The sequence below is a fragment of the Ischnura elegans genome, chromosome X (genome assembly GCF_921293095.1).
Source record: "Ischnura elegans chromosome X, ioIscEleg1.1, whole genome shotgun sequence".
In the NCBI taxonomy this organism is placed as follows: Eukaryota; Metazoa; Arthropoda; class Insecta; order Odonata; family Coenagrionidae; genus Ischnura; species Ischnura elegans.
Genome location: NC_060259.1, coordinates 27,810,023 through 27,823,270, shown reverse-complemented (window position 1 = coordinate 27,823,270; position 13,248 = coordinate 27,810,023). Strand labels below are relative to the sequence as shown.

Below are 13,248 nucleotides of genomic sequence, written 5' to 3'. Positions count from 1 at the left end.
TGGATATTTGGATCCGAGGTATCCGATCCGACCATCCTTACTTTTACCTATTTCCAAAAAATAAATAGAACATTGCACCAATTACGGTATCATTAGCTCCAGATGCATAATCATAATAATAATAGTTTTTCTAATGTTAACCAGTTCCTCCGATTAATACCATTTCAATGTTGACGAAACACATTTAAAACCTCCTGTGCCATTGATACCCAAGTAGGACTCGAAACCGCCACCTTCGGTTTGGCAAGCGAGGACTTTACCCCGTTGCCGGCTAAATAATAAATTATCCGGCCGGCGCTATCGAGGCTAAATAATAAATAACGGGTTGATTTTATCGGCAGTAATGAATCTTACGTGATAGATATTCTAAGAAAACCTTGATTTCCTCAGGGATCGATGTTTTTTACAAATTTTGATACATTGCCAATTTTAGAGAAAAATGGATATAAATACAATTTTATCAGGGTCATTCCACGTCAATACAACATACGAAGACCATTGGAATCTCAGATTGAATGAACTACTGAAAATTGCTGGCAAAAATAGAACATTCGGCGAAAATTTTCGCCCATAATCAACCCGTTTCTTTAGACTACTACAGCTGTGCCCACATGGGCACGCTGTATTCCGCACCAAGATTCCGAAAATATTTCACAAGAATGGATGGATTCTTTTTCAGAATCCCGCTCGATCACCGCGAAGAAAATAACGTGACGGCAAAGCATAATTCCTGCGTCCGGAGCAGTCACGGAGACGCACAGAATTACAACCCCCCCCCCCACCTCTCCGACCCTCTGCTCAGTGTGCACGGTGACCCCGATTCCGGCCATTCGGCTGGGAGAGCACTTGTGAAGCACAAAGACGGCTATCCGAGGTTCACGATCCCAGTGCACCAGAGAAGGCTAACATTAATTGCCCCGGGACAAAACTACCCACGGACCCGGGGTCGAATCACAGTCTTATGACTTTTTTTTCAATCTAGAAGCTTCACGAGCCTCAGAAAAATTGCCAAGGGATTCGACTATAAGGAACCTAGAAAAATTATTAAGTCCGCGAATTTCCCTGTCAATAGGAATATTTTTCCACGTTAATTAATGCGATTTTCAGTTATCCCAAATGGAAAATCGCCAGACTAAAGTCCAAACTAGCATTTTTTAGATAACTTCTTGAAGCTTTGGAAAAATACGCACGAATAATTGGTTATTAAGAAATGGTAAGTCAATTATCATAGGTGTTACCTGTTACCTAGATATAGAGGCTCAAACACGACCAAATTTCCAAAGAAATGTCCCCTCTCATCTTCCTTAGAAAATATTAAAAGGTAAGCTGACATAGGAGCGATGGAAGGATTTTCATGAAATAAAAACATTACATTTGTAAGAAAAATTCTTCATCTATACTATGCACAAGTTTTAGAGGTTTTTGTGAATATTTTAGTTATTTTACGTCACAAAATGTCGGACCCTTTTTTGGGGCAAAAGTTTGCATTCAGTAGACAATATAATGATTATGGCCATTCGGCTGGGAGAGAGCACTTGTGAAACACAAATCCGAGGTTCACAATCCCAGAGAAGGCTAATATTAGTGGCCCCGGGTCAAAACACGGATACGGACCGGGTGACGAATCACAGACATGTGACTTCATTTAAAAACTTAACCGCCATGAGCCAAGGAAAACTAGCCACGGTATGCGACATTAAGGAACCTAAACAGCTTGGTAAATGCTCGGATGTATTGCCGGTACGGAAGAATATTTTTCCAATGGAATTAATGCTAATTAATTTCACCACCAGACAAAATTCCAAGCAAAAAATTTTGATCCACCATGGTTAATTTACTTACTTTACCTTTAAATTATTCCAGCATTCATGAACACTCTTGACAAACTTACCTCTTACTACTTAGTGACTTATGGAATGGCAATTTTATGTTTAAGTCATTATTAATTGTTTTCTTTATCTATTTATCTACTTCCCTCTTGTCTATATTATGCTTTATTCGAAAAGAATGAAACGACACATGCACTTGTTATCTAGAGAAAACTCCAGGGATTGAGAAATGAAATCAGTTGATGTTGTGGTCAATATTAGTATTGGATTTTGCTAAGTTAGCTTTATAATATATACTTTGGCTTTTTTTTTTAAACGAGGAGTCACACGACTCAGAAAAATTGCCCTGGGATTCAACATTGAGGAACTTATATAGCTTAGTATGTCAGTGGATGGATTCCCGGAACAGGAGAATATTTTCACATGGTAATTAATGGTCCCAAGTCGAAAATCGCCATGCAAAAGTCCAAAATAGCGTTCCTTGTAGCCCTGGAAACATACGCACAAATTATTGGTGATCAATACATAGTATGTCATGTCTCACAGTTGTCAACCGTTGCCTAGATATAGAGGCTGAAACACGACCATATTTAAAAAAAAAGTCCGCTGTCGATTTTATTCAAAAATATTAAAAGTTAGGCTGAAGTAGGAGAAAAAGAATGTGCGGCACTTCAAGCACGCTTTAAGGTGGCTTTAAACCACACTTGGTTGCATCTTGTTTTCATCTTTTTACACTGGGAAAATATAATTCCGTTCACTTTGAATTTTGTTAGTTGTTTCTTATAGCATACTTCTATGTATCTTTTGTTACAATTTAACAGCATTAAATTTCAAGTGTAACTGAACAATATATTTAATATAAAGTATTTAATGAATGGCGAGGGGTTGGATGGAAGATGAGGCTTTCTAGTCCCAATCTTTCCCAATAAATTCAAATAAATATTATTAAATTCAACCAAAGTATCTCATTTCGGTTCAAGTGTTTCAGTTTATTACTCAGGTTTAGTATAATAAAGGTCTATAGCCATCATCAGTCCTCAAGAGCCCATTGAGGCCAGACCTGCAAAGTTCTGGACCCATTCATTCTTTAACGAATATGAATATTTGCATAATACAATCGCAGTTGGGGCCCTTAAAATGTTTTAAATAAATGTATCGCATAATCTAAACCCACATTATTGAATTGTATTGAGTGCTACATCCGATAAAAGAGTTTTTACAGTAGTGCTTCAGCTAGAGATTTTATTGAACGTGTTGGCCTATTTTTTTATTATTGAATTTTATAAAAATTTTAGGCATATGAGAAATGCTTTCACTCTTTAGTTGGTGAATTAATAAATTTCACATTTAGTAACTAGCGCTCATGCGATAAAATGCATTAAGGCTTGAGTTAATCTAATTAAGAGCAGAAAACCAAAAGTGAATTTGTGAGTACAACTTTAAAAATACAAACAAAAATAAATATACGCAATATTTTTCTTGTCTTTCTATTAAAAAAAAATATCGTATTTTAAAAAGAATAATATTTTGTGCCCGATAAGACTCAGCACAAAAAGAAAAACCCTTGTTCCATTGGGTGTCAAAATATGTTCACTTGACTCGCATACACAGTTTTTAAAAGCATAAAAGCCAAGAAAGAAAAGCATTGTTCACATTCAATCGACGCATAAATTAATAATATTCTTTAAACTGGAAGGACACAAATTTTTAAGCCGATGAGATCCATATTTTAAGCTGCAGCACAACGATGATGATAGCAGTTAAACCGCACTGCAATGTGCTCATATTACGCGTAAATTCAATCGACCAAGTATCGGCCAGTTCCTTTCCCTTGCACTTCGAGATTTTCATTGGGGGTTTTCCGAATGCTTCACCCGGGGATTGAACCCAGGAATCTTCAGCATGCAACCCAGGGCTCTACCCACCAAGGAGGGGCCTTTTCCGCTATTTCGCACTGAATTCCTTTAATTTTGAAACAATAATAGGAGATAAAATGTTTTCATTTTTTAAATGCCACATTTCATTATCATCAGTCGTAGGTTAACACATCGTCGCGCTGATGGCGAGTTCTAAGTTGTTTCGGTGATTTTTGGGCCCAAAGCAGCCAGTTTACCATGAACGGCTATTTTATTTCGAATATGTTCACGTTGTTGTTTTCCCGTGAACAGGAAACTGAAGTCCATACATTTTTCACATTTTCATAGATAGAAAACAATTGATTTTAAGATCAAGGTAGTTCTGAATAATTAATTTTTTCAATTTATTGCGAATGCATATAGATACAAATTATTTTGTTTTCCGTTACATTTTTTACTAAATTATTGATTCAGCATTTTTTTTATTTTGCAAGATGGACATAATTACATCGGTTTTTGTACCGCAACTGTTCCATTTCATTAATTTTATGTCACAATATTTAAGTATTAAAATTGCTAAAACTAGAAGGGGGTACAATTTCTGGCAGACTCTGGACTCAGAGAAGAGTAACATAATGTGGGAGTGATAAGGTATGTTGTTGGATCATAATCCTGAGTATCGGTGAGAAGTCTATGGTTTGTTACCTTCGTCCAGAACCAGAAGTGCTTTAAAAAGTGATTAATGAAGTAGCGCATGGAAGTATGTTTCTGGACGCTACGGACATGGGAAACGCGGATGAGTAATGATTAGTTAATCCTTTATATGAGATATTGTGCGAACCTAGTAATAAGAAAACGCAATATATATGTATATTCATGGGTAAATTAAAAACTGCGAACATACCTCATCTTATCGAGGCCCGTATGGTCAAATATTAACTCGCATTCGTGTAGACGGTACAACATGACAAACTTGTCTGCCCAATAATTTTACAACTATGCTGATTCCTTGAACAAATACGAATATTCGAATTAGTCATTGTGTTTAGATCAATAAAAATACAATAACGGACACAACTTTTATATGTTCTGAGAAAAAAGAAAATTTATAAAACAAATACATTTTAAGGACGTCCTAATCGATGTTGGAAACACCTAGCCCTTATGGAGGCTAAGGAATTGCTTATCCTACGGGTTAAACAGGACTGCAGAAACCGGTGGGACAGAAGACGGTGGAGAACAAAAGAGCCTTGTGAATTCGCACCGTGACATGAAAATGGAAAGAGGGGGCCCTTCCTTAAAGATACGACTCCCCAGGGCTTCGATCCCGGGTTTCCCGTCCGCCAAGACGCTTTCGCCTCGGCGAAGAGAGGCATGAATAGGGAATGAAAAGGGGGGCGTCCCGAGACACGTAAAACATGTATCACTCGCCTCTAACCCTAGAGTTTAAGTCTCTCGTAGGGACATAATCAGCCGCCCAGATGGCGTCACGTTCGGCGGTGGGATACCGCACTTACAAGCAACGTTCGTAGTTAAATCCTACAGTCTCTTCTATAGCTTTTACGATGAAAATATGTGAATTTTCAATGACTATGCGTCGTGGAATCTATATGGATGTCTGTTTGTCTGTCCGCTATACGTGTAAGTACGGCTGCACGGATTGAGACCAAAATTAATGCATGCGGGCATCTCATGCTCCCAAACACAATATGGCTACTTTCGGTTGCGTCCAACGCGTCTTATCCGTCGTTATCGAATTACAATTTGTTACGTCACGTCATACAACATCTGCGCTTGGACATCCTGCCGGATAGGCACATCTCTTGACACGCTCAAAGCTGAAACATTAAAATCCTATACGGTCATGTAATCCAAGTTCCAACTTTCCCATTTCTCTGGGTACTAGCCTTCCCGAACAACGCCGGTCGGCCTGCTAACATAAAATAAATATACATGTAGCGGGGATCGCGTTGGTTTGATGGCTAGTCAGTAGGCTTCCCACCCACTGGGTCCGAGTTCAAATCCCGGCGATTGAGATTTACAGAGATTTTCTCATCCCTTCTTAGGTATTTTGTGGAGGGTGATGTCCGTTCGTCAGATGTGACGTTAAATGTTGACCTAAGCTGTCGGTCGCCTCTTTAAATACATCCTTATAGGCAGACACTACCGAAAGCTATCAAGCGGGATATATGACCCTGGAGTGACGCGATTTATGACTTTGCTGGTGATCAATGCTCCCCCTACCTCCACGCTCGTTCTCTGAGCCAACAATTATCGCCATTTTCACTCACATTGAACATTTTTTTCCAGTCAAATTTGGTTTTGAGTTTCCTACGCCAGGAGTGGCATTGGTAAGGCTCTAATCTGACACATTCCGCCGATATCTGGGATCGAAATAAATGTTTGATCAACGAATGCATATGGAGTAAAGGAAGGCTGCATCATGGGATACGAGCTTAGAAGGGGCTACTTGCATTCGTCAATATTTACTCGTTACGTATTAGCCTAAAATAGCAGCATATCTATCGATGTATTTCATCATACGTTATTATTAATACACGGATTATCCGTTAAATGACAAACGATCGACCGTTAAAAACTGTTAGTAAAACGTAAGCACTGAGAAGTAGAGAGACAGATGAAATATATGCTTGAGATGTGGGTGCAAAGGAGATGGGCAGATAGCGTGAGAAAGTGGAGGCGTTGGAACAAGTTTGGGAGAAAATATCACTTCTGAATGCGATTCTGAGGTGGAAAAGAAACCGAATCCGGTGCACATAAAAGACAAGAATGAGATTTTCTATACAGAAATCGATGTAGACATGGAAAGAGCAAGAAAAGAGGGAGGAGAAAGGCGAAAATGAGAAATTGTGTGAAGATACTGAAACCAGGGACCCCGTAAATAGGGGATGGAAAAGAAGAACAATATTTCAAGGTTTTGGACCAATTTACGGTTTTGGAGGCTCAAAACTAAAAGTTTCAAAATGACTGGGCACAAAAAAGCGCAGAGCTCCATTTGGAATGAAAAGGAACAGTAAGGATCATCAATAGATCCAGAAAAGTATGATATTCCGCGAAAAAAATTGTTCCGGATCAGATTGCGCCAGTATTTTTGGATTATTCTTAGTTAGACAGATAAGAGCACCTGCAATAAGCTAAAAAAGTAACTATGTATCTTATCAATAAATTGGGCACTACGACATATGTAAAATGTAAAAAACCATAAATGGCCAGTAATTTTTGTTGATGACTCATAGGCATTTTGGGATCGATTCGGCTTGTTTTTGTCTACTTTTGAATCGAGAAGAGATACAAAAGATGGAATAATCTACCCTTGTTTTTGCATTAACTGTGGCCCCCATTGCTTTCCATCAGTTGTAAGTGGATTTCGCTTTGTAGCTGACCAATTTATGAATATAAATGGGTTTGAAAGTGGCGGGTTTTCATGTTGAAATGCATAGTTTTAATTAGAGTACGATGACATTTTTTCATTAAAGTTCGTATCTCAATTCTTTCTGATTAATGTCATTAAAGAATTACCAAAATATGCATAAGATAATGAGACTTTTTTAAGCAGACCAGCCGTAATATAAACCAAGTCATCATTAAAATGAACGATAAAATAATACTTTTGGTTTACCTTCGCACAGTCCGACAGTATTTTCATACGCAAGCGATCCAGTTTTTGGTACCCTCGCGCATTACTTTCCAAAAAAGACTTAAATTCTATATTTTTTGTTTAATGAACGTTTTTGGGTTTTTCTAAGGGCTGATAGGCTCACATAGGTTGTTTTCCGAAACGTCGATTTACATGGCATCCATAACTCGGTGGGAAAACCATGAAATATTCGTTCGAATAATTGCCTCCTACAACTACATAATTAATGCATTGATAATAATTTTAAAACCGAGAGGAATCATCGCGAATTTTTTTTATTTATTTTGAGTACTAGCTTCCGAATTCACTCCTGATAGAAAAAAAAAACAAGACAAAATTGTATGGTTGCGAAATAAGTACTGAGTATTTTGTCCTTCAAAACGATCCTTCCTGCTCCCTCGCCCTAAGGCATTGTTCAAATCACTTACGGCTAGACTCTGCTCTTTTTTCGTGCATACATAGAAATCTTCACAAATAAAAATCACTCATAAATCATTATTTATATACTATTGGCGTTTCTGAGGGCTTCTCATATGCATTGAAAATAAAAATTTTAGAAAACAAGCCTCAAAATTAGTATTTTCATTTTTCTAACCTAGAAAATAGTTACCATACGTCGTTACTTCATTGGTAATGTTGAATAATATTCTGATAAAGCAGTCACATGCGATGGAGTCAATGCAATGTCTATTTTATATAATATAAAATGCACAAATGTTTCGTACATATTTTTAACGGTATTTTAATGGAATGCGCCCGAAAAATGTTTGCATGTGTATTTTCAAATACTTGAGGTACCAAATAAACTAATTTGGATGATAATTGTACATAATTTTTATCTCATATACTTCGTAACGCCAATTCCTCTTTAAGCCGCGAAAGCCATTGAAAATTATATGCATAACGAATGATTCCTGCCTCCGTTTGAAACTTCATATTAACGAGTATTTTTGTTTCTCACTCGGCTCCGAACTTTATCATAACGAATAATTTCGTGCCTCGCTCGGTCCGGAACTTTACCACAAAGGTTAATTTCGTACCTTGCTGACCCGTAACGATATTCGTCTTCAGGATCATTGTGGAGAGGAACAGGCGGGAATGAGTATTTGTGTTGGTTTAAATAATATGAATTTGCACTAGATCACAATTATTAAATGCGTACGACCTGTTTCGGATCACAGAGCCGTCCTCTGGAACAAAACTGAGGTTATTGTACTAGAGGATGGCTCTGTAAGCCGAAACGCGTCGTACACATTAAATACTTGTGGAAAAGTGAAAATTAATTTTATTTCAATATATCAATCTTCCACTATATAACGCCTGAATCAGTTGAATGTATATTTTGAGTGAACAGCCGTGCAGTTGAGAGGACGAGATGGATTTCTAACCGACTGAAATACGCAGTATTTCTAAGGACTTATGAGATGACAAACTAAGTGCACGGTTCTCTAGTTGACGCAATATAGTGAATTTTCGTCTGATTCAGTCTCCATTAACTATGACCCAATAATTCTCTTCATCATCATCAGTAAACAATCGTCAGATTGGTTGAAGGCAGCTTTCCATCCCACTCTCCTATCCGCTTTCCTTTTAATAGCAACGTATTTATTCTCCTTAACATCCTTGACAAAAAAATTGACAAAAAATTGACAAAAACTAATGAAAAGTTTAAAAAATTTAATTTTAAAATCGTTCATCTATATGATGTGAACATATATTCAGGCACCTACCGGAAATGATGATATTTCCGGCCTAGTGCCAATTAAAACATTTCACTGGTTGTTGTAAGATTATTTATAAGGAACTGACTCTTATGTCTATTTTAACTGGAGTAATTCTTGTACAGCGGATTTTACCAACAGCTACAACGGATATAAAATTTGAAAAACACAAGATTACAATGATTCATACGATGAAGTTCAAAATGCAATGAAAATCATAGCTCAATTTCATGGTATATCCATTTCCGCCCACCGTAGCCATATGGCTACATCCTTCCATTCTGAGTACGTGAGGCTCTTTATGAAAAACTATGCTCTATTTTGCTTTTAAATTGCTACAAATTGCTGCTAAATGCTTTGTTGACCTAATCTATATATTAGTTTATTTTTGAAGCTGTTACAAGTAATCGCACTTGCTTGAAAAGATGGGTGCAAATAGGAATTTCAGACATTATTCTGGGCGGAAATCGGTTAAGTTGCTGGGAGCAGATAGTGATTTTCTTAAAGTGCATTTTCCATTCAGCGCGTGTGGCATTTTAGGACCCTGTTCTATGCATACTTATACCGGTTTAATCACAGATCAAAATAATTGATGGAGTACTTAACAACTTTTACTGACTGAAAATAAAGGGTTAACATAAAAGAATGGCGCGGGTTTGAAAATAATTTTAATGAAAACATAATAACGTACAGATTATGTTTTATATTTATCGAATTTATTTCCTCAACTAGTTTTTACATACTTAATGAATTTCAATATGTGCGCCCAGAGTCGCTCCACAAGCGAGAGAAACTCGGCGTCGACATTAATCTACTCCTAACGAAAGGCGCGACTTAACGTCCTACGACTACGGTTTAACGTCCTATTCGAAGGACAGAGTACTACAATTGAATTTCCCTCCTCAAGGCACCAACGAAGGGATTGGGCAACCTACATCTCTGACACCCTATCCCTGCTATCTTTATATAAATTACTGAAGCTGCACAAATATTTTATGATAACCCTGAAAAATGCCATAACGTATGACCAAACGTTATCAGCAATAGGGTAGTTTCCTTCATCTAAAAAAACGAAAAGCATTGGTTGCGAATCGTTACCCACCATTAGTGTATTCATAGTAAACAAATTATTTGGTCTTCGATATCCCATTTTAGACGAATGTTAATGGTCAACTTTAACCTCATTTGAAAAATGCCAGATTGGCGCCCATGCGATGCCACTCCACGTGACGTCACAGGGACCTAGGTGCTATATGAGTAGTCAGGAGTTTTACATCGTCTGAGATTACCAATGCATGCATGTGTCACAGAGCTCAGGGAAACATCTATTAATAATTACATATTAAAGTTGCCTATGGTCGGAAAGTTTCCTTCGTTTGAAAGGGTATTAAACAATCCTTATTTAAGCCAAGCGCTACCTGCTAGCAGCCTGCGCCGTAGCGGCGCTCACAGCCTCGCACCAAGGTGGCATCACATGGCGGCAGCCGGAACCAGAATGACGTCACACGGGCTTTTCCCAGCATTCATACTTAGCCGTCGCGTTTTCGCGCGCTCGAAAATTTTCTCTTTTCATTTAATCGCGAAAAATAATTATCGTAATATAAAAATCTAAAAGCGTGAAATATATACCTCAGGAGTAATAACATTTTGATTTAGGCAATAACAAAGAGATAGGAAACCGCCCTACTATTCATACGTGACAGCAAAAGGAGGATCATGGAAAGTAGCTATACAATTTTTAACAAGAGCAGAGAAAGAAAGTGATGGCAGTGGCCGCCGATACTTTCGGGCACTCCATTATAGCTGAGAGTTAGAAAACTTTACAAAATCCATTTAGAAAGTTAAGTTTTATTTTCAAATTAAATCCAAGAACATCAATTTAACGTAATTTGAAAAACCTCATCTTATACTTAAAAAATAAAATTTAATTTTTAAATGGAATTTGCAAAGTTTTCTTAATTCCTGCTAAAAGCAAAGGAGAGTAGATGACAATTTGGATTAAACCTCACGTGTATCTTTCACTTATCGGCACGGGATTTTATTTGTCATTGGAACGATATATATTCGCATTAGCTATTACACTTAGTTCACGAATATGCTTATAGTATCCACCACTAGTTTGCTCAATTAAAAAAATGTTTGCTCAACAGTAGAAAGATGGAGACTAATAGAAAAGAAATAGATAAAAGAAAACAAATGCAGTCAAGAGGTATAGAGAATACATCATAATGGAACTTTCGTGAATTTAACCAATTAAAACCCAATGTTGCTTCAAAGCAACATCAAAAATGTATACATTTTCAGCTCTATTTTGGAAATATATAAACTACGTATTATTTTGCGGTGTAAATTTTCATGACGAAATCTTTATCTGCCACAATAATTATGATTGATCATTTCAGAATGAAAAATCTTGAAATTTGATTTCTGGCTTAAGCAGCTCTGGGTTATAAAGGGTTAAAATATAACATATGAAAAAAACTGAAACATGAAACCGACAACTGAATAGGAATTGGCTTAAGATAATATACATGTCTCTCTGTTGCAAGTAAGTCAAATCAAAGAACAGAGTAATAATTTTACAACCACAACCACAGTTAACGAATTTCTCACCCATTCCCAAAACCCACAGAATTATTTGACTCGTAATTTCACCCCCAATCATGTACTAACGCAATTGCATATAATCTACATTAGAAAACACATTATACAGTGCGAATATAACTTACCGATATACACAGCGAACAGCAATAACTCAGAGATAATCTGAAAATTAAAGAATGTATTTTAATCTAAATTCCAAATAAAATATTCTCAATTCTGAAATATTTGTTAAATTCACACATAAATTTGAAATACCTACTTGTTAAACTCACACATTTCCATACCAAATTCGAGATATCGACTAATAATCATTTTATTCAAAAATCATTACAATTCCATCAGGCAATAAATATCGAGGAGACATTTCATATTTACACTCACAATATTTTGTCATAACATGCAATTTATGCAGCTCACGATCACTATTATAATAAACACACAATAGCAGTTAAAGGAATACAGGTGTACATTAGCAACATCACTCTGGAGCACTCTTTTTATAATACTTTTATAGCAAAACATTTTCCTTTAAAATTCCACGCACACGCGTTGGCCACTGCAGTACAGAAAAGTATTTAATATTTTATTATCAACATTTTAGAATATATCGTGGTTAGTGTTCAAATTTTTAGGTGATTCTTTTCTATTTAAAAACGCGCGCAACTTAATATCCTTAGCGGTGGTTCACCAGCTGAGTCCTTTTCGTCAGCTTCATTTACCTTTCTTTTTTTTTAAATTGGAATTCGCAAAGTTTTCTTGATTCCTGCTAAAAGCAAAGGAGATATAACAATTTGTATTAGAGTAATCTCGAACGAACTTCAGTGCTGAACGCTTGTATTCCCATATTTTAGAGCATGATACTTTGCATCGGGGACAGTTTTCTTTCTTTTTCCAAATCATCTGGAATTTTTACATTGACTACGGGCGCAGAATGAAGTAACTTGCGAGTTTAAAGAATTTTTACCCTCCACATTTTTGTTGTCAAGTATACGAGTGAGCAGTCACTTGTCACTGGTAGCAGAACTACTCACTGGCACTAAGAATGCCACTAATTACTCACAAGTGCAAACATTGAAGAAAGACAGCAAGGACACATGGCGTGAGCAGGTTTAAGCCCTGCTCATCAGAAATTATATTTAGCTGTACACCACAGGGAAGAAATATGACGGAAGTCAGCGGATTCATAATCGCTGGAAGCACTGGAGGCATGCGAATGATGCAGCTTATCCAGCAGGAAAGTCAAGAGGGTGACGACAACGAGAACAAATGCTTAAGATATTTATTAGCTATCATTTGTGCTCGCCGTATTTTTTTATTTATATTTAATCTTTTTTACTTTATTCTCAAACCACCGGATACAGGTCTAATTGGCCATTTTATACCGGGGTATTCAACAAATTTAACATGTAAACGTATACGAAAAACCATGCCCTGGACTGGGAAAGCCTACTCAGGCGGGACTGGAACCCGCGACCTCTTGTTTAATAAGCGAGGACATCACCCCGCCGCCCCCGTCATGCGATTCCATGGTAAGCCTTAAATTTCCATAGGAGCTCGGTAGACTAAATGGAAGCATAATG

At 37.0% G+C, this 13,248-nt stretch overlaps 1 protein-coding gene across 4 annotated transcripts in view; it reads right to left on the bottom strand.

Moving 5' to 3' along the window:
* The window catches only part of LOC124170556 (Ig-like and fibronectin type-III domain-containing protein 1), a 381,562-nt gene that overhangs the window by 314,429 nt on the left and 53,885 nt on the right, over positions 1-13,248 (bottom strand). For 3 of the 4 annotated variants that reach the window (XM_046549349.1, XM_046549352.1, XM_046549351.1), the window contains exon 2: positions 11,794-11,830. The exons of the other annotated variant lie outside the window; for it this stretch is intronic. The gene's annotated coding sequence lies outside the window, so the exon portion shown is untranslated. The remainder of the gene's footprint in view (positions 1-11,793; positions 11,831-13,248) is intronic. 4 annotated transcript variants of the gene reach the window in all.